Source organism: Rhipicephalus sanguineus, chromosome 6 (genome assembly GCF_013339695.2).
Source record: "Rhipicephalus sanguineus isolate Rsan-2018 chromosome 6, BIME_Rsan_1.4, whole genome shotgun sequence".
NCBI classification, from domain to species: Eukaryota; Metazoa; Arthropoda; class Arachnida; order Ixodida; family Ixodidae; genus Rhipicephalus; species Rhipicephalus sanguineus.
Window position 1 is genome coordinate 167,224,108 of NC_051181.1, and position 22,922 is coordinate 167,247,029.

At 46.0% G+C, this 22,922-nt stretch overlaps 2 long non-coding RNA genes across 3 annotated transcripts; one reads left to right on the plus strand and one right to left on the minus strand.

The window, feature by feature from the left end:
- Positions 1-1,047: 1,047 nt before the first annotated feature.
- Positions 1,048-4,178, minus strand: LOC119395540 (uncharacterized). Of its 2 annotated transcripts, XR_007416441.1 has the most exons (4): positions 3,961-4,178; positions 3,055-3,167; positions 2,894-2,963; positions 1,048-1,792 (listed from the first exon to the last, which is right to left on the minus strand). It is a non-coding gene; the product is annotated as an uncharacterized LOC119395540 (long non-coding RNA). The 2 variants fall into 2 exon arrangements; XR_005184228.2 differs by lacking the exon at positions 2,894-2,963.
- A 6,916-nt stretch (positions 4,179-11,094) lies between these two features.
- Positions 11,095-12,263, plus strand: LOC125758814 (uncharacterized). The gene is made up of 2 exons (XR_007416442.1): positions 11,095-11,209; positions 12,138-12,263. It is a non-coding gene; the product is annotated as an uncharacterized LOC125758814 (long non-coding RNA).
- Positions 12,264-22,922: the final 10,659 nt, after the last annotated feature.

A 22,922-nucleotide genomic window follows, 5' to 3' on the forward strand; every position in this document is an offset into this window, starting at 1 on the left:
AAATAGCATACAGCGACAGAAATGATGATCGATAGTCTCTATGCAGTTGCAGTTATCACACATTGATGAATCTGCCCTACCAATCCGATAGGTGAATGAGAAGACGCTACACCACGCCACAGCCAACACAGCAACACAACAAAAAGACATGGACAGTAGAAGTGGACAGGACAGCACTTACTCCTGTCCACTTCTACTGTCCACGTTTTTTTTTTCAGTGTGCTTCAACCTAATTTTCCAAACATGAACGTAAACCAACAGGCCCAACTCGCCATCTTGCTCCAACACAGCATTCCAAGCAGGAAAGGAGGCATGCATCAAGCACCTGGTGTATGTCTCCCTTCGTTTCAAAACAATCGTTCAGTAGCGCTACTTAAGACCACAGTTAAAGGAAATCGTCTCCAATGTGTTGAAATCACTAAGAACAAAACAAAACTGCAAAATAACATTTGGCCCACCGAGCCAAGAATGCGTAATGAAAAAAGAACGTAAATTGCTTGCAAAATCACTGTTGCTGAAGTGTATTGCTCACAAAATGAAACTTTTAGGAACGTTCTTACAACGTGCCTCTGTTGGAACATTTCTCACTGGAAAAATATTGGAAAAAGCTGTGGCATCATTACAGAAGTAAGATAGACGTTGGGAACAAAAGGCGCCATTTTAGACGTTAGCTAAAAATATTTGTGGATGCAGCATACGTGTTTCAACGATGCCCACTAAAGGAGTAACGGTTTCAGGCTTCGAAATGCAGCGTACAAAACTTATTACAGAAATTATGGTCTGACATCCCTAGAGAGCACACAGTTAAGCTTAAATGTGCCATGGCTAGCAGAAAATATGAGCACTGTAAATTACAGTGACATATAACAAAAAGTTCAACTAAACCAACTGTAGCGCGAAAACAAAATGTATGAACAGAAAACTAATCGAAACGACCGCAAAATTACAATGAATGAGCCACTTACTAAAATGAATAAATAAAAATTGGGAATATGAAAATACCAGCCTGATAAAAAAAAAACATGATTCTTTTATGATGCCCAGTATTAGAAAATGTCACCCAGCCAACCATCTCACATCCAGTGGACATTCCATAAATATCAACCATGAGATATTTAATCTTCAGAGGATGTCCACAAAAGGTAATTTAATATTTATAAAATATTCAGAGGATGTCCATTTTGAACAGAGTGGACATCCATAGAATGTCCACAGCAGTTCCACACACAATATTGATATGATATTGGCAATATTAGTACAATATTTATAGGACGTCCATTTTCACAAAAGTGAACATCCATAGCAGTTCACATCCATAGCAGGTTGTCCACAGCAGTTCCACAGATAACATTTATATATCAAATGGCATTTATTTTTAGGTGCATGGACCCATGCAATTGCACCATATGCTACAAAATAAGACTTTTACTCGATATGATTGCTTTCCGAGGCAAAAATTTCCAGCAAGTGAAACCACTTGAATTGGTCCCACTTGCTCGTTCCCCTCCACTCCCGTGGAATAATTTCCAGTTAGAATCTTGTTTCCAACTGGAAATCCCTCAACGAATGTTTATACCGAGTACAATTCAGACTGGCCAGACCTCGCACAGATGTTAGCTGGCTGCTATTGCATGTCACGTGGTTCCTACTTTATCAATCACAGGACCTGCTGGTCTAGTGAACAGTGCACAGCAAAAGTAGTATGATGGTGAAACTTAACAGCATTTATTGAACGCTTCCAGCAACATATCTTGGGATGTAGAATGTGTTTGCACATGTTCCTGTACGCCACCTGAAAGAAATATTTATGCGTAGTAAGTTAAAAGTAAAACAATAAACACATCAAACACATTTTTAGCAAAAGCCATAATGGCCCTTAGCCCGTTTTGCAAAGGACATGCACAGTTTAAGGTGTGCCTTCAGCCCACTTGGTTGGCTAGATGAACCATGAAACGGTTATCAATGTACATTTTAAGCTACTTTTAATAGACTTAAAATACGTTAACTTGTACGTATTTACTGTTGTTTGCTGCATGGGCAGATGTGCACCATTAGACATGACCGTATTGCGCAGCATTGGGGGGTGCTTACACAAACCATGCAGCACTTAATTTATCAAGGCAAGGCAGAGAAAAATAACATTTGCTCACGTAGATGACTGGCCATTACATCGGTATCATAAAGGTTGACAATGCAAGCAATGAAACAAAAAATGTAAACATGGGTAGAAGATACGGTATTTTGGAGCAACTTCAGAGCGTATTCCAAATCGGCAGGCGTTAGAGGATAACCTATTTGTTCTTACACAGTGTAGAGAAATATCTATTAGAATATGAAACAGATTATTAAACGTGGCTTTTCCAGACATCTCTGGGGTGCATCAAAACGTTAATTAGAAAATCTTAAGGACTATATTGAAAGAAGCTGGCATATGTAATGACCGTATAAGCTTCTGAGGAAGATACACCGAGAAATCATAGTCTGCATGGAATGAGAAAGAATAAGTAGGAAAGAGAACATTGATATAAGCAAAAGGCTGAGGCAGGAATGTCCGCTGTCTCAGCTGTTATTCATGTTATACATGGTGCGGATGGAAATAAGTGAGAATGAAACAACACTGGTTTCCATATGCCACAATAACAGGTGAGTGTGACTCGAGAGCAGCAGCTTCCAGGTTTATGTTATAAGGATATTGTCTTATTCGCGGATAACCGTGATGATATACAACTTGTAAAACAGCACATGAAATTAAGACACATGCGGAAGGGAAGGTGAAGGTGTAGAACTAGGATTTAGTGTAACAAAATATAGATTGATAATAATGAACGATACCAATAATCCGGTCGCATCAATACAGGTCCAGGAAATATCGACGGTAAGAGAATACAAGTACCTTAGTGTATTATTGAGGGTGATACAGAAAGCATCACGAAAATCCACCACCATAAATGGAAAGAGGAATGCTGCAATAATGAAGCACAGAACGTTATGGGGATACAATAGGTACGAGGTACTTTGAGGTTCGTGGAAAGGTGTAATGGTTCAGGGACTTACATTTGGGAACTCAGTGGTGTGTATGAAGTCAGAGGTGCAATCAGGACTTGTTATGCATCAAAGGACTGTGGGACACCTCGAGTTGGGCACTCACGGGAAGACGAAAAATGAGGCTGTAAAGGGCAATATGGGATGGGCAAGGATTGAAGTGACAGAAGCGCAGGGTGAAATGAGGTTCAAAGAGAGGCTAAGGAAAATGGGCAAAAAAAGTGCTCCAGTATTTGTATACGATGAGTGTTGACTCACAGTGGAGAAAAAACAAGGAGACTCGCCAGCCGGCAGTGTAAGCGATATGACAACATAAGACGTAAGGTGAAAAGTCATAGAGGCGAAAAAAATTTATTGGATGGTAGCAATGGAAAACAAGACATATTTTGAGTACCTAGCGAAAGGGCTGCGAATTCATGGACTTTTATTTAACTGAACTAGACAAGGCAATAGGCCAAATTAAAAATAACAAAGAAGTTCTTTGTTTAGCTTGGGCGCACAGGTCGCCACCCCGTTATAATGGGACGCTCATAGAATCCATCCATCCAATCATTCATTCATCCGTGTACTTGGAATGTTCAACAGAAACGCATGACGGCTGGTGCTTTTTTGAGTCATCAGTGAATGCTGGGTTTTCGCCTGATAGTCAAACGTTGTCACAGTGCGGAAGCAGGGCTTTTCCTTTCATATATACCTTAACTAGTAGTATATCAGTGTCCTCAGCGCCCAACGGTCGTGTAAGGAAGCGCCAGGCGCCATGCCGGCTGACTACCGCATTCCAATCGCTGAGCGCTGTACTTCGCGCATACATAGACATCGTATACAGGACTATACAATACGGTACCATGCTTAATAAAGCCCACGAACATTCGGGATAAACGTTCACTTATACTTGAAATGTATTAATGCAACACTTACCTCTTTATGGAAGAATTATTGCTGAGGAAATCGGTGTAGTTCGACCACTGATGAATCCAAGATACCGCCAGTACAGCCGCAAAAACCGCTCAAACGTGCTGGTCATTACGTGTGACACTTTCCACAGATAAATCTGACCAAGAATACCAACTATTTCATGGTAATGTTAGACGGGTCCCTCTACAAAACTCGCTGCAATAACGGATACACACAAGAAGAAAGCCCCACGACCATAGAAACGCTATGCCCACGACGAGTCGCCATGTGTTGTACGAAACTGTGGTGCCTTAATAAGTTCTACAATATATTAGACCGCTGTTAGTAACACTTTCAGCTCTAAATAAAAAGCACAACATTATTTATTTAGTAATAATACTATGAAATAGGTTTTTATTTAGCATTAGCGCATGAAAACATAAAAACAAATATACGGGACTAGGGCTACCCCTACTCATCTGCAAACAGACGGAGCAGACATGGCGGCATTATGAAAACAGCAGTCGGAGCTAGCAGAGTTCATTGCTGTTAGGTCGTGGCAGATAATGGCGAATGTTTAAAAGGGCTCCTTTTCGCAGGGAAGTGACTATGTTTTAAACACGAGTTATTCGCACAACGGTTCAGTATGAGCAGGCACCTCGTTGGAAGTCTACAACAGTAATATTCGTAACGCCGTGTCGGTCTGGCGCACGTCTACTCCAGCGGTAGAATTAAAGTACGTTTTTTTTTTCCAGTGAGACCAGTTGCCGTCCAAGTGGTGCTGTTTTAATGGGCGCTTGAAAGCAAGTGGTACCACTTCAGTGGCCACTTAAAAGCAAGTGGTACTACTTTGAAAACCACTTGGCAGCAAGTGGGACCACTTTGGACCACTTTAAATCCCACTTCAAATTTTCGCCTGGGTATAGGCAAAGTTATTGTACGTAATATAGCAAAAGCCTCGGGGGACGCGCATATATATATATATATATATATATATATATATATACAGTTTTCATGGTGGCGTTGTGCATTGGTAGCCCGCAAATATAAAAATTAATGCATATATACACATGTGTATTAACACCACTGATGACACAGCTAACATAAATACGGGTAAAATAGATGCTCAACGAGTAGTGTATGAAGGAAAGCATGTTCGCTGGGTTAATCTGGAATTTGAAAAATTGCCTCAACAGCATCATAGAGGCCATAACAGCAGTTCCAATAATGAGTGTCACCACCATGGTGTACCCCATCTAAACATTAGAACAAAGCAAGTGAACTTTTTATATACGCTAAATATCTCGGGCTTCCTGATGCTGAGCTCTCTTGTGCATGTTAGTGAAACAATGTTCACGAATATTTTATGAATATCCACTTTTTGATATTTAAATAGAGATGTTCACCCAATATCCATTGAAGATCCACAAATAACATAGGATATTCAGACCATTTGTGGACATCCTCTAAATATTGATGGTTGGCTGGGCAGGCTAAAAGATCAAATTAATGTTATAAGACACATCAGCTAAAGAAATTGGGACTCTTCCCCATTTTTTACTCAATAAGCACACAGCTGTAAACTCCCCATGTAACACAAAACCTCTAAAGGACGTCTCGAAACGGCTACGGACGGCTATAAACGTCTTGGTTTACGAGAAGATCAAGAATAGACATTTTTGCAAAATAAAGCACAATTGCCTCTCAAATATGCCTGCGTACTGTTTATTACCGTTTTCAACAGCTACGACATAACCAGAGTACATTCTGCCTATGAAACACAAAACCTCTATAAAACGTCTTTAAAACGTTTAAAACCTCCATAAACCTCTATAAAACGTTTTATAGAGCTTTCGTGTTTCGTGGGTGGGGGAAGTGCGCGCGCAACGACTATATAAATGATTCTTCAAATGTTTTGTCCACGAGCGCAAATACGCCAAAACGGCATGTCTAAAGAGCGGTGACTGTCGCTTTAGTGAAAGAAGAGACGCAGAAAACAAAGCCCTCAAAATAATTGGTTTCGCTCCGCAAGGCGCGTTTCTATCAGCAGTTTGGTAAGTATATTCTTTTCAAGCCAAGGCGGCTAAGGCCGCGCAACGCTCGCGCAACAGCGAACGATGGCAGAAATACCTATTGGCAGGAATGTTCACTAAATATTGAGCAATAGGCGGGATTATTTTGTGAGAACCGTTGTGTCTTTTCTGTTGAATAGTGACGCTGTGCTCAGCTCGGTCAAGTGAAGGGTGAGGTTTGTTTCAGAATACTTGTTCCTTCCTCCCCCTTTCCCCTCTTCCTCCACTAGTTCGCGCCAGCCGCCAGTTCGCGGCGGCTGCGGCGGCTCGATCGGCAGCAGAGCTAGGCGACGGCTGGCGGTGATTTGCGTTTTGTGTAGCGTTGTCAGCTTTTGTTTGTGAACGGATGAACGGATTACGGGCTGTTTGGCATCAAGTAACGGTGATCATACTGTCTGTCGCATATTTTCCATCAGTGTTTGGTGAAACAAGCTTTACTGTGCTTTTTGCGACGGTACGTTCGTCGGTACGTTCGTTTCAAGAAGCGATTGTTCTGCTCACCACCTTCGTTGCAGCAAGACAAACAGCTAAGAACGTGTGCACGTTCGGATAGAGTGCTTTTTTCGGTAAGTGCACCTGACCTTTCGTCGTTTTTACTGAAAGGTTTTAGCATTGTGATTAAACTGTGAAGAGTTCTTTGCTAGGTTGAACCGCGTGGTCGAACGCGAAACTATAGTATACGCGCCGGTGCGAATCGTAAGCCAGACTGACTCGCCCTATTTTGAGTAATTATGTTTTGCGCGTTACAGCTCGTGGCTCCACGCACGCACGCTAGTGACAGGCCGACATAGTTTAGGCAAGCATGCTTACAACTACGCCGGCCTGTCGCTGACAAAGTGCAAAGCTTCTACCGTAGGCGCCTCGCCTGTAGGTGCGGTTATGATTGATTGTCGTTTCTTAATACATGACAGCATTTTATCATATCTGTAATTGGAAATGTTTCTTTAGAGTGACTTGATGATCTGTTATTTGTTGTAAATCCTACGTAGCTTACTTGCTTTCTCTGTATGCAGCTTTTCTTCACTGCTGTTTGTGCAAGATATTGGGCCTGAGACCACGCCAGCTAATGCGGAAGCCAGTGCAGTTTCTTTGACGAGACTTGGAGTGCATTCATGCAGAATTTTATTTACGTCGCTGCCGTGCCACTCAGCTTCACCTTGTGCGGTCACCTTCCGGCGTGTTTTGTGCCACATTTGGTTGTGCTTTATTCATTAATAAAGCCGATTTGACAACATCATGGGATAATTTATTGTTGCTGAGAAGCGCGATTATTTATTTGCGCGCCATCCGCTAAACATCATTTATGTAGTACAGTATACGTGTTGATCCCCTGCGTACGTGTTCAAATTTATTATAAACCGATGTCTTTTACATGAAAATTGGATATGTATGATGTGCTGAAGTAGCCAATAATTCACGCGGCATATATGAGCGACCGCAACAACTTGATTCGGTGCGCAATAAACGCGAGTAAACTCAGCGTCGAAAACTTATATATGCAACAGTGGGGACATGCGTGGGTGAACAGGTATGTACGTATGTTAGTGATCTTGCTTGATTGTTTGGTCACTTGCTCGACGACTGATATAGGAAGTGTGAGAAAAACAGGAAAGTGCTCTCGCGGGAGCTCTTTCGGTCCCTTCAATCTCTATCTTCCTATGGTAGCCGTCAGGCTGCCGACCAAACATCTGCAAAGACAGTTATAATTAGTTCATTAGAGTTATATTAGTTTATTTTATATTTCGAAAGTCCAAAATTTCGAAAACGGCGAAAAAACAAGAACGTCTATAAAACGTCTTATCTTGGTCTTTTCAAAACGTCTTCTAAAGACGTCAACTAGCGGGACATTAGCACAGCTATCAGACGTCGGATAGACGTCTACGGCTACGGGAATGTCTTGACCAAGACGTCTATTAGCCCTTTTTGGTAGCCGTTCAAGACGTCTTTTAGACGGCAAATAGCTTCTTTTGTGTTACATGGGTCAGTATTGTCAGAGGCAGATCAGGGTATTGCACTTAGTACATCACATTTCTCAGTGTCAAAATATCACAATGTGTGGCAAGTCAGACTGAACACATGGCTTCATGACAGGTACTTGATGGAAATCACTAGGCACATCAGGAAGTCTGTAAAGAACACTACAAATAGCATACACACGAACGTTGTTGTGCCATTAGCAGCATGGGGCAGCGTTCCACGTCAAATATATTTTAGCACAATAGCCCTAGTGCGGTTTCTTGAAGAGTCCGACAAACAAAGACGCTCAAAAAAGTTAACTGCTTTACAAACTGTGACCTTTTGTTTTTGAAAGTTTCCAAGGAAAAGAGGAAAATGTCAATCTCTTTACATCCATCTTTTTTCATACTAAAACCTGTCAGTCAGCCCATCAAAAAGAAGAAAGTAATAATTTAGTTGGTGTAGCCTTTGTTTCTAAACATCTAGGGCAAGTACCATCTGCAATAAATAGTAGAAAAGATCATTTCATTATTTGTTAATGTACCTGTAGGACGGTGTGAAAAGTTGAAAACTCGATAACACCGCACGGCGACAGAGAGCGAGACTGCTATATTTAACCAGGTGCGTCTCTTAACATCTACGGCAGTACCACCTGCAATAAATAGGAGATCATTTCATTATTTGCTATTATACCTAAAATAGGACGGTGTGAAAAGATGAAAACTCGATAACACCGTACGGCGACAGAGAGCGAGCCTGCTATATTTAACCAGGCACAAAAGACGCGCAAGAGAACCTCTTGGTTCTGCTAAGAGCTGCAGGCTTTACCGAGAGAGGAGGAGGTTAACAGAGTAGGGGAAACATAAATCAGAGGTCTGAAAGCGCATCGAGATAGTCAAGGCAGCACTGAAAAAAAATGCCGAACTCCTCCCGTGAAACGCGTCTTTGACACTCATGCCCTCAGAAATTCGCAACTAACGGAGAAGCGTGACCAGCCTCTCGTTACATGCAGCTAGTACTGTGGAAGAAACCATGAACCAGTACGCTGTCGCTGCAAAGATTCTCGCGTCCACAAACTTCAGTGACACAATAAAACAGATGACACATGCCGTAACTTCCAACAATGCAGTTTTAAAATTGGGTGCGCAAAGCTTTGCGTTCGTTCATCGCCATTGCGCATGCATTATACGCTACGTACATAACAAACGCTATCTGCGTATCCCATTGTAAAACTGGCTACTCCGCATGCGTCGCACGCCATCTGGCGGAAATAGCATATGCGCCCAACGAACGCTATCTTTGCGTACCCCATTCTAAAACTGCTTACGCGGCACACGTAGCTTAAGCTAACGTATATATTGAAACTATACCTCATCAAGCGGCCAAGAAAAAAACACAGTCATTGTGCTGAAATTGGGTTAACAAATATACATACGGTTTTCGCTCATGTTCGTTCGAACATGGACGGAAACCATGACGTGCATTTACATTTCGACAGCCTTATCATGTATGCTGAATAAATTCCGCAATCACGTACTGCTGAAACATGTCACACATGCAGCCCGTGATGCAACGGAACACGCTTTTTCATTTGTCATAGTTCTCAAATACTGAGCGCAAATGCAGTAAAAATGAACTTACCTTCAAAAATGACAGAAGCCCGTGGTTTACAGTATCCGCAAATCCACAGAAAACTAATCGCACATCAAAGTAACCACGCCCGTCCCTCGGGCATAGAGGAAGTTGCGAGCCGTCCCGCGCGCAAGCTGATGAGTGAAGTTTTCCACAGAGAATCTTACGGGACTCTAACCGTCAGTCAGCGTAACAGTCGCTCCACACAGACATACTTGCATTCGGGTCCACAAGTCTAACACGCAGCGAAGTATAGTTTCTTCACAGCTGCGTTTATAGCCCCCACGAACCACGACACAAGCACGAAATATAGCAAAAGAGTGCATGACCGGTGAGCTCGACCGCCCATGCGAAATCGGAGAGTTTAACTGACATTGCAGAAGCAACGGCCGCGCGGATGGATACAGTCAGCGCTAAGGCCTTCGTGCGGAAGTTAGACGGTTATCGCTGCGAGTAAATTACAGTAAATTACGTAAAGTTTACTGGTTAACGAACTTTGAAGTCTTCATTATTGCTGATGCAATGTAGACACCATACGCCTTTATCCTTTTGCGCGTTACTTTCTTTATCGCAATGAGAGATGGCGTGCGCAGGCTCGAGTTCAAATTTCAATTCGCGGTGGTTCATGCATGCCCATGCATGCATGGGCCAAGTGGCGCGCAGTCCGCTGCTGGGCGACAAAACGTCTTATAAAGTGCGTCTTCTAGACGTCACGAACAAGACGTTTTTAAAACGTCGAAATTGGTTTAGGATCGAAGAAACGTCTTGAAATATACGTTCCATACCAAAATGGTCTCAAAAAATGCCTTTTCTAGACGTTATCAAAACGGATATAATACGGATTTTCTGTGACGTTTTTAAAACGTCGAAATTGGTTTAGAATCGAACAAACGTCTTGAAATATACGTTCCAGACCAAAATGGTCTTAAAAAATACGTTTTCTAGACGTTATCAAAAACGGATATAATACGGATTTTCTGTGACGTTTTTAAAACGTCGAAATTGGTTTAGAATCCGTTTTATCCCATTTATCCGTAAAAAAACGTTTTCTAGACCATGTGTGCTACCTGGGGTATAGCTGTCAAAAGCGACCCACCTTAACTTTGTCCCTGTGAGTCGCTCGCAATGTGTGTGTTGGCTGCCACGTATGCACTCTAAGAAAAAAGAGAGTCAAAAGAGGGTCATGGAACCGTGACTCCCTTCGGGTGTCCATCTGACCCCTTTTGGAAGGTACAGGCAGAAAAAAAGAGTTCGCATTTGGGAAGGAGTCACTGGACCCTCCTGATCCGCGTTTCGATTGGCTTCGGTATACGGAAGAGCCGCCGTATACGCCATACATATCGCACGCTCGCCCTTTGGCGCCGTTGTGGCGCCTTGCTCGGTGACGCAGACGCAGACGGGGTTGGCGCCGGGGTGGCGCGCCGCTCTCCTCTCTCAGTCAGAGAACACCCATGTCTCAGTCGTCTCAGTCTCCTGGTCTATTGGAATACGTTGCGTGGATGAGTTGGTTGCGCGTCTTCGGTGGTATTGAAGCCGGCTCCGTGCACGAAGTGACGCTTGGAGGGCGGAATATTCATGGAGCTGCAGACACCGACAACGGGCGCCAGTAAACGGTGAGTGTACTGCTTTCGTAGGTACTAATTATACAGCTTTAGCTGGGCGTCTGCAGCAGCTCTGCGGAATCTGCCCGCCATTTCCAACAGTAGCCTGTATCCGCGGGGCTGTTGCGGATGCCCAACTAAAGCTGTCAGTTAACGAGCTCCCATAAAGTGAGCGATGGAAAGAATAATCGAGGGTCATTTCTTGCTGATCGCACGTCGTGTCTGCACTACTGAAGGTGCAAGATGTCGTTTTGAGGTGCACTTTAGTCTACTTCATAATAACATTTCCATCGACCTTGAGTGTGCGGCGTGCTTCCACGCGTGGGAACGCGAAAAAAAAAAGCCTGTGTACAGAACGCTCAGACGCTCTATATGTAATGGTTTTTGTTGGCTTAAAGACGGTAGTTTGAGGTGCAGATATAGTACGGTGGCTTCCAGAATGTACGCGGTAGTCATTCAAGTTGGACACGCCTCGCCGGTAAAGTGAAAAAAGCTCTAGACTTTCGATGGCAAGCGTTGTTGCGGCCGCCGGCGTGCACTCTTTTCCCTCGTTTCTGTTTGCTGTTTTCGTGGTTTGCATACACTGCGATGACGTTGGGCGGTATAACAGAATCGAGTGAGTGTACGTGATTGTGGGAGTTATGTGCGCTAATTCTAGCATATGACATGTCTGATCTCGACGTAGACGGCGTACGCACGCGCTGGGTGTCGTTCGGGCCCTAGTACTCGCATCTGTTTATCTGAGTATTTAAGGATGGGTTACGTTTGTAAAACGTGCGGTCAATAACCGCTCACGGCATGCCCCTGGCTGCCGGAGGATGTGCTTTGTTGTTTTGTTGTTAGCCTTTATTATGTCTGTGTGAACCACTTATTGTGTAGGTTTTGCAAACTTTTACTGCAATTTCATTTTCTCATCATAATATCACGTTCTGCTTTTCAGATACCGTTTTTCATGGTGCTCACGCTGGACAGGAGCGACAACCTAGCAAGCCACAAGTCTGATGCCTCAAGCCGTCACCACTTTTTTATTTATTCTTAATCACAAGGAATAAATATGGAAACATGATGGCGATTTCTGCTCTTCATTTAGCACCATATGACACTGTGCACATCACAGTCACACATTTTAGTTGGCTATACTCATAGAAGCATGTATATGAGGAATACCCAAGCTTCTTAATTGGAAATCACAGACCATCTTTTCGCGCTTTCTATATAACTTTGTTGGAAAATAAGTGTTGTTTTGACGAGTTTTATTAAAATAATGCTAAAACTGAACTACTCTTTTTTTACAGTCGCTGGGCAGAACGGCAAGTATTATTCGACTTGCTTAAAATGAATACTCCACTATTTTCAACAGTAGGCGCGCAAAAGTAGAGCAAGGATCAAATGAGTAGCTTAAAATACTTGTGGAGTCGCTTGATGCTTCGGTGTGGGTCTTTTGACTCCCCTAGGAGCGTTACCGGCAAGGGTCGTCTGACTCCCTATGAGTGGTAACGTGATCCTCCGGATGATAGTCTTTCCACTCTACCTAGAGGGTCAGGGGACTCCCCTAGAGCGAGCCGACCCTGACCCACCAAGAGAGTCAACGTGACTATTTAAAGAGAGTCCTATACGTGGCAGGTCAGAACTCTCCGAAAAGAGTCACGCATACTCCTTTTTTCTTAGAGTGTATATTTGTTTGAAATGAAATCTTGTCCTCGCCCAACAGCCGCTTTTCTGCACATTTTTCTCTCTCCGCATGTTTTGCTGAGGTAAGTTTGAGTCTGTGCCCCTTACCGCTAATGACCACAGACAACCCAACTCTGAATAAAAGGGTACACGTGCTTTTCATGGCAACCAACATCAGTACCACATGGCATTGCGGGGCAACGCACGCCACCGCAACGCGACAGCGTTCGGAAACAACCGGAACCGATGACAAAGGTGCCGCGGGCTGAATGGTGGGAACTAGAAAAAAACGAGAGACAAGAGAAAACGGGAAGGTGGTGTTTGCAACAAGCCGCCGTTTGCAGCTAGCAGGGATGAGCCCCGAATTCATAATAAATAAACTAACTTCTGACATTTTGTCTGGATTTTATGTTCACTGTTGAATTCGTTACACGATCATGAAAACAGCGTAACGGGAAGAGAAAGAAATTCTGAAAAGCGCAGGAATGCAAGCAGTTGTGTTCGTGTGTTTTTCAGCCTTTTCATCACTCTTTCCGTCTGACCGTTCTTATATTAATTAATCCGTAACAGCTCGCCCAATTGTCAGTATTGAAGATGTAGTCACTGAAATTTCAAAGTGACTCGAATCTCCTTCTATGAGATGGTCGCACTATGTTAAGCATTATTTCATGGCAGTTGCATGCGATACCGTATCGTATGTGTACCATAAACATCAGGGGCGTGGCCAGAAACTTTTTTCGGGGGGGGGGGGGGTTCAACCATACTTTATGTATGTTCGTGCGTGCGTTTGTATGTGTGCGTATATATACGCAAGCAAAACTGAAAAATTTCGGGGGGGGGGTTGAACCCCCCAACCCCCCCCCCCCTGGCTACGCCGCTGATAAACATGTTTGGAAGAAGGAAGAAGTTTATCTTATTTTGTGTCAGATAAACGGTGGCCGCTGCAGTTTCCGAGATGTTTTTCGAAATGAAATGATTAAATCTGAAGCAACATACTCAGAGCCAAAATAAAGAATTTCGATGCATTAGAAAAGGTGCAGCGCCTCCAGGTTGGTTGTGGTCTTTTAAGACACCAGAAAAATATGCCCACGCGATTACTTCCGCAAAAAGCGATCGGTGCGCGAAGTTGCATCTTGGGCAAGGCAAGAACAAAAATTCCCAAGCGCTGCAAGTATTACAAGTAATATCGGTAAATAACTGATGTGTACACGCTAGATGGATTTTAGAAGATTTCGGGCGTCACATGAAGACGCACGCGCTCAATGCCGCAAGCGCGCCGCGCATGTGATCCCGCGGGCGTCCGCGAAACCCGTCCCCAGAACCGTCGATGGGGAGAGTCTGGCGAATGGGCGGGGCAGTGACGTCGCGCGCGGCTATGACGCTGTTCACGTCACCGCCACGCCTCCGCTCCGGCGCCGTCCGCCATATATAGTCTTTCTGCGCGACGGGCGCACGGCTGAGGCTATGTACGCGCTGTTCATTCGTGAAATCTAGCGCTCCTAAACAAATTGCGAAAGCGAAATTGTGCAAGAACATTGTTATACAAGTTTAATGAAGAATATGGAGTTAATTAGACGTGTCCAAATCATCGTGAAACTGAGTTGTGTACGCCGATTCGTGTCCACGACGTTCTACGATACGCGCTGTATTTTTAGAGCGCTGCTCTTAAAGGGGTACTGACACAAAAATTTTTGCCTCGCGTTTTTTTGCTGCAATGTGTTGCCGGGGGCCTGTTAGTCATAACACGGCACATTGTTTGCTGCAGCGCGCGACAGATAATTAATTACAGGCTCCTCATTACCGACCAGTGTCAGTTTCGGTTTCAAAAACGACAAGCCTCCGTGTGCAACTATCACCACCTAGCGGCTCTAGAGTCACTAGAAAAAGCGGTTCCAGCGCTCGATCACGTCAGCACACAGAAGTGTGACGCACTTCCGCGCTGTTCGCGTCGTCTCCTCGCATTCGCACGCTTGCCGCACGTGCTGCGCGATGTCGTCGCCATCATCGTCCTCCTCATCGTCGTCTGTTGGCGACGATTTCCTTGAGACACCAACAGCGCAGCGGCGAGCGCGTCAAAACAGAAATGGCGGCTACGACGTCATCATAACTTGTTGTACCGGCTACAACGGTTACGTAGGGGAAGTAGAGGGGTCACCTCGGGTCACCTCCGAGGGTGTCAATGCAACTGGTGCGGCCAAGAATGCTGGATCGCGCACCCGAACTTCAAAATTCGTATAAAATACCTTCCAAGCTTTATTCGCTGTCGATATTTTGCAGATGGTACACGCACGTACATGGAAATCGATCTAGCAGGCTATCTCGGCCGCGAAATTTTGTGTCAGTACCTCTTTAAGCGCCTGTTCCTGCGTTGTTCGGCATCGCCGTTGGCGTCGTCGGCGTAACCGATAGAAAGAACGAGGACGAAAGACAGCCAACGTGGATTCTCTCGATATCACGAGCCACTGGCCTATAAAATCGCTTTCTTCCTTTGTCATGCGTGCTCGACCTTCGGTCGGAGCTCGTGCGCATGCAGGGCTGGCCGGTGCGCTGCTACTGTTACGCTTGTCGTGACGGGGATGTCGATGACGCCTGCAATGCACAGAGTGGCGTGCGTAGCACTCCAGCACTGGCAGTTTCTGTGGCAATATGTAACGAATGTTACAATGCGGATAGCCAGAAATTCAAACGCACTTCGCGTTGCCTCAACAGAAAGCTGCGCTCAGAATTCGCATGAGGGAGTATCGTGATCATCGGTGACTTTTCGAGCTATGAAGACCTGTGGATCTGCGTCTATTTTGTTTTTTTTCCTTGATTAATCTTTTTAAGCTCGAGTTCAATAATAACGACGCTTGCTAATGTTTCTGAAGCTGAGATTGTTTAGTACGGTGCGGCTGTCGCTTCTCTGCACAGTGATCTCGTGAGAAGTTTTTTGACCCAGCGATGATGCTCGCTCGGAAGTTGGAGTTGAACTGTTGAGTGTACTATATATATAACGTTGATTTCTTTATTTGCTTCGGGAGCGGAGTACTGGCGAGTGCGCAATATCACTAGTCGGAAATCGGATCTCCCATGCTCGCGCTTTCACCAGTATGGGGATGTTCATGCAAGCAGGATTCGCCCTGTTGAATGTCATGGTCATTAAAACATTGCGTTTAGGGCGAACGCCTTAGATGCCTCATGAAACGCACGAATTGACTGGAGTCCCGAGGTTTCGGTGCCAACACGAGCGAGACAAAAAGTCATGTGATGACGTCACTGCAGGACGTCGTAGATAGCTCAAATTTGTGATGTGTCAACGACGTCATGCTGACGTCGGATTACGTTACGTCATATGATATTATCATCACATGACATCGGCGCATTGTACAGCCTCCGTGATCGGTCCACCAACCACAGAGGCAATGTAAGACCTGGGGACGTGCAGAAAGCGTTGAACGCCTCCGATTTTAGAGGCAGTAAAAATCATGTGATGGCGTAACCAGGACGTCACAGAAGCTCATATTTGTGACGCGTCAATGACGTCATGCTGGCGTCAGATCACGTTACGTCATCTGATATTGCCATCACATGATATAGGCGCTTTGCACAACCTCCGTGATCGCCCGCCGATCACGGAGGCAATGCGAGACTTGGGGACGAGCAGCTAGTTGCAATGCCTCCTATCTTGGAGGCAGTAAAAATCATGTGATGACTTCACTAGGACGTCATAGAAAGCTAGAATTTGTGACGTCACAACGACTTCATGTTGACGTCAAGTTACGTCATCTGATAACGCCATCACATGACATCGGTGCTTTGCACAGCCTCTGTGATCGGTGGGCCGATCACGAGGGCAGTGCAAATCGGCGAAGTCATTTGATGACGTCATCGCGTGAAGTCACGTTATATGACGTCATCATGACGTGACAAGCGTTGGTCGTATAAGGTGACGTCATTACGTGGTGTTTTTTCACATCCCTCGTGTTGACGACGCCGACGCCGGCGGTGAATTTTCGCGTTTGCTGAGGCATCTAAGGTTTTCGCCAGAGCAGGTGCATGGCCCCTAGAAGGCGAGTGTTAAATAAAAACAATATTTCGTTCTGCTAGTTTGTGATAGCGGACATCCTGTTCGTTTACATTAGAAAATAATTTTTCTCCTCAACTTCTTCACGCTGTATTGGCCTCGAGGCCCACCACTGGAAACGCCGGCGCCACCGTCGGCGTGACGTGCTTGGCAGGATCACGTGGTCTCAGCGGCCGCGTCGGCTGCTTGTGGCGCACTGCCGCGTGCTTTGAAAACGAGTTTCAAGTCCCACATGCGCTTCGGTCTGTTCAAATTCGGAAGTTTTCTCTCATTTTCTACTCAATTGAAACCATTGTAATAGAGTGGCTGCCTCCGAAGGCGACGAACATGGGGCTCTACCGCTCGGTGCCGCAGTGCCGCGCTTACGCAAAGGAGCCCAGTGTCAGCCTGCACTGGTAACCGCGGGACAAGAAACAGCGTGAAGCATGGGTTGTAAAGCTAAGAACCGGCAAGTAGCCATCCGCTACGAGTCTTGTGAGCAACAAGCACTTACGCGACGAAGACTTTCGTTACTGCGTCGGGCCTGCGATGTTCGGTGAGTAGCAGACAGCGCGCACTGAGACAATGGCTCGCGCGCGCTTCCCGCCGGCAAATGATGCTTATCTGCCACAGGATGGTAAAAGCGCTAACTTTTACCACGTGCGATGCCATCTCAGAACCCTCCAATGCGACCTCTTGATCGTCGGCCCCGTGCTCAGCGTCCACAAAATCGGCTGCAGATGCGGAAGTCATTGTTTAGATACGTTAAATTAAAAAAACGCACAGGGTCCCTTATGCATTCGTTACAGATGACTAGAAGGCGAAAGCCATCTTCTTCTTGTCAGTCGATGTACTGATTCTCCCGCGCCCCCCTCCAAAAGCGTTCTGCGCCTAACGCGGTTTTGCACGGCCTCCGTGACTGATCACGGACGCAATGCAAAGCGACCATGACGTGTGAATACGTCATCATGTGACGTCACATTATGTGACGTCATAATGACGCTACTATTTTGACGATCTGTGACGTCATGATGACGTCATATGGTGACACCATCATGTGACGATTATTTTTTGCATCACTCGTGTTGACGCCGCCGACGCGGGACGCCGACGGGCAACCTTCCCATTTGATGAGGCATGCATTGCTTCATAAGCTACATAAATTTTCCATTGCCTCCGTGATTGGCCCACCGGCCAACCCCATGTATTTACTTGGAGCATCATTTATTTACGTGGGAAAGATGCCACCCTGTTGGCGTTAGACACGACACTGCTGCCAAAATTGCTGGGGTACTCGCCAAATAATTACTATCCTGTTTTGCGGCTGCTGGTTGCTGCAATAACTTCTATTTTATTCACCGCTATTTCAAGTTCATGTGGGTCCTAGTTCACAGCCGACGTTTGCAGAACAAGTCCGGCAAACGTTACTGTATTTTCTTTCTTTTCCTAGGCGTCGCATGCTACTACATGCTCGGTCTCGTAGACTGGTTCTTCCACCAGCAATCTCGAAGTGGTGAAGCTTTGGTCTATGAATTTGTTGATGACAGAGAGCGGCAAGTTCACTGGAATGCAAACGGAACGATAATTAAGGAGCATTAAAAAAAGGTATCGCATTTGCTCACGTTTTGTGTGAGCACCAAACGAAACGAATGCGCTGAATAAAGAAACAGAAGCAGCGGCATTTGCTCGCTGAGAAGACCGATCAATACGCAGTGCGAGACAACTTGTCAAATGACATTGAAACGTACCCGAATTTAGACCGAAAAAGAAAAAAAAAAACACTGTATCGTCGGGACGACAGATCACAAAGTTACCATGCGCACCGAAGCCGCAGTTGTAAGGAAATTGTTTTTGAACTGCTCTGATAGTGTCCGCGCAACAGTAGTTGTTTGTTTATTCACAAATTCTCATATTTTGCGGCCTAAAGTTCACAGCGCGGTGCCAAAACGCGCTCGTAGCAAAAGCGAAACCATCAGTACGAACATACATGCAGACGCTCATACATGCAGAGGCACCGTCAGTTGTCGCGAACCAGTGCAATCGCTGGCTTGAGGCTTCTTTCTGTTATGCTCCGTTTGTTTATACAGGCAGTCTACTCTAACGAGATATTTCACATAGTTTGCACTCAGCGAGTCACCTTTCACGCAAGAAGCCGGTTTAGGGGTCTCCAACGCGGTGACAGTGTGAAGCGGGTGCTCGGTTTTCTGCAAAGAGACAGCGACTGTAGACTATCTTGTGCTTTCAGTTCGTCGAAAATGAGTATTGTGACATTAAAGAACACAGTTCATTTCGAAAGTACTTACAGAAATGCCCTGGAAGGCTTCCGCGAGGTGTTTTTGTAGAGCGCCGACAGCAAAACCTATGGGGAGCGCGCCGGCGGTATCCTGCCTAGCACGCAATCGAGGCGCGTCCTGATCACGATGTTTCATCGAGCACATGAGGGCCCCTTACTATAGTAGAAGAGCTTCCTGCACGAGCACAGACATCGTGCACTATACGTTCATGACTAAAAAGCGCAAGGCACATTCGCTTAGCACAGATGCGCGGATTAATTTACATGCGCGAATTAAGCGCGAAACTGGTAGCATGTACACAAGCGGCAACACAGCGGTAAATGACACCATAGGCTGACAGTCACAGAAACGCAGACCACATAACATACAACACATGCCAGCTAGATAACAGAGCCATATACATACCCTTCGCGAGAGTTTGGCGATTCTTTCATCTCGCCGCTCTCCGCGCCCCGCCGCGGCGCCGCCCTCTTCTCGTGACGTAAACCCTCTCTCTCCGCCGGCGGCGGCGGGCGGCAGTGGCGGTGTGGTGGTATCGTTTCAAGCCTTTGTTGAGAAAAATGCTTGCAAGCCTTTGTTGGTTGTATCGCGGCGCACGCGGCGCGGAGTCTGGCGAAGCCGCGACTGCGAGGCTCCGGCGCGCCGCATTTACACGATTGATGAGGAGCGCGCGTAGGTGCGAAGCCGCGTATCGTCTCGTGCGCGAATTCATGGCGACTGCTCCTCGCATTCATGCTTGAATTTGTTGCGTGCGATGGGCCGTTGTTGCGCGGTTGGCTGCTCAAACAGCAGCGCACAGGGTTTCCGCCTATTTAGTCTTCCCAAGGAAAAGAAGCAACGACGCCTTTGGATTAGAAGCATCAGACGCAGCAAATGGACCCCGACCGACTGCTACGTGTTATGCGAGATACGTACTTGAGTATTTCGCTTGAATATTGCTGGTATTTTAAACAGCGTACCATTAACACAAACTTATTCGTTGTGCGATGGGGCCCTTTCAGGCGCACAAACTTTAAAAATCAGTTTGTCACACTGAGGAAAGGAGTTTTATGGTTCGCGTTTCGAACACTTGGGCAGATTGAAATTTTGAAGCGATCACGCTATTAGTGTCAAGCCTGATGTGTTGCGTTTAGGTAATTTATCGCGCGTTCTGAGCACGGGCGACTTGGGATGATACCATGATGTTGTAAGGCGAAGATTTGTTTCGATATCGCGGGTTAGTGCCGCCGCGCGTCAGCTGCGGCGGTTATCTAGCAGAGTTGCAAAACTCCCCGCGTCAGCCAACCCGTCGCGCGGCGCCGGGACAGCTTCCGGTTTGGTGGCGCTGCCGGCGCAACAAGCTTCCGCTAGCAGACGAAAACGCGTAGTCTGCGTGGCAAACGCCGGGGCAGCCGTTCAGAAAGGGCTCGGTTGTTTACTCGCCGACTGTATATTATAGTGATTTTTCGTTGCGCTGCCGCTGCAATGTAAAACTGAGTAATATATAGCAGCGGTAAGGCAAAGTCAGCAAAGCTATGGCTTTCAAGACTGTCCAAGATAACTGACGCTTGATAGCATAGCATACGAGTCTGTCCATTACCCTATAAGAAATGAACTATATGGCGCATTCTCGTAGCGTAATTAGTTAGCTAAAGCGGATGCTTGGGCGTGTTGGTACTTATATCTTTTCGTTTTGGACTGTGCAAGTATTGCGTGGTGTTAACGAATAAATCTTTGTTGTAAGTCAGCACTGTTGTTTGTGTAATCCTTTTTCTGGTGCTCCGTAGTTTTTCGCGCAATTTTTTTTTCGATAATTCTTCACTTTCACTTTTTTGAAGCGAAGGGTTTTCACTCTGTACCGGGGCTGTCGGTACATGTAATTATTGAGTGGTAAAATCTGCCGTGTGTGTACTGCACGCCACAATTTCAGTCCTGCTACAGAAAGAAAAATTGTATTTATTTTTCGCACGCAATTCAGAGAAACAATTTTTCAGATATTGCTTGTATGGTGTGATGCACACAAACGGCACAACTTATTTACAGTCTCAGGCATTAAAACTTATCAAGACAGCTCTAATTAACGGTAAAAAATTATTTACAGCACAATTTTTAGCATCACTCAAATCAATTAAGGCAAGTTCGGGAATATCTTTGGGACGCAATCTTCGATGAGGCTCCTTTCCGCTGGCAATTTCAACCTTAATTCTTATCGTTGACCGTGTGAGTGAAAGTCTTCAGAATGTCTTCCTCATGAATGTGCATATCACATACAAGTGATATGTCGGACAGTTTCTTGTCCATACGAGGAATGACGCGATCCCACGTCGCTCGCTGGTCAAGGTCACGCGGGGCACAAATAGGTTACCAACCGTCTCGTATTTCGCGGGACTGTCCCGACTTTTTATACAGCGTTGCCGGATTTATTCCGTACCGTCCAGTTAGAACGTTTTATGTGATCCAACGCACGCCCGACAACGCGCGTCACGCTCCAGAACACAAAGTTCTCACGAATAGCACGCACAAAGCAATGTTGCGGTGGCTACCGGTGGCTGCGAAGGGCTTCAGTTACTTTGTCTGAACTTCTGTGCGAAACGCGACAACTTTTACGGATACATTCTCTAGCAAGAGGAAGTGTTGCGAGCAGCACGTACCCAGCTGAAGAGGCCGAAACAATGGACACCCTCCCCCCACCCGTCCCGACTCCCTTCATTGAAGAGTTGGTAACCCTAGGCACAAAAGAAATGTCGGGGTGTCTCGGAACAGAACATGTCGGCATGGTGAAGACACGCGGCATATCCGAGGCACAACAGAAAACGCCAAGCTGTCCGCGCAGAAAGCAGCCTCCACGGATACTGACGCGACGCGCCGCAACGCCGGCTGAAGAGAGCGGAGTGAGTGAATCCTGTTGCGACAGCAGCGCCACATCTGTCGCTGATGGCGGCGGCGCCGCGCAACATCGCTCAGTTTTGCCATGGTGAGTTTTGCAACTGACGTTTTCTAGCGATGGGGAGAGTCTGGCGAATGGGCGGGGCAGTGACGTCGCGGCGCGGCGATGACGCTGTTCACGTCACCGCCACGCCTCCGCTCCGGCAGCGTCCGCCAAATATAGTCTTCCCGCGCGACAGGCGCAAGGCTGAGGCTGTACGCGCTGTTCATTCGTGAAATCTAGCGCTCCTAAACAAATTGCGAAAGCGAAATTGTGCAGGAACATTGTTATACAAATTTAATGAAGAATATGGAGTGAATTAGACGTGTCCAAATCATCGTGAAACTGAGTTGTGCACGCCGATTCGAGTCCACGACGTTCTACGATACACGCTGTGCTTTTAGAGCGCAGCTCTGTTCCTGCGTTGTTCGGCATCGCCGTTGGCGTCGTCGGCGTAACCGATAGAGCGAACGAGGACGAAAGACAGTGAACGTGGATTCTGTCGATATCACGAGCCACTGGCCTTCGCTTTCTTCCTCCGTCATGCGTGCTCGCCCTTCGGTCGGAGCTCGTGCGCATGCAGGGCTGGTGGGTGCGCTGCTACTGTCTCGCTTGTCGTGACGGGGATGTCGATGACGCCTGCAATGCACAGAGTGGCGTGCGTAGCACTCGAGCACTGGCAGTTTCTGTGGCAATATGTAACGAATGTTCCAATGCGGATAGCCAGAAATTCAAACACAGTTCGCGTTGCCTCAACACAAAGCTGCGCTCAGAATTCGCATGAGGGAGTATCGTGATCATCGGTGACTTTTT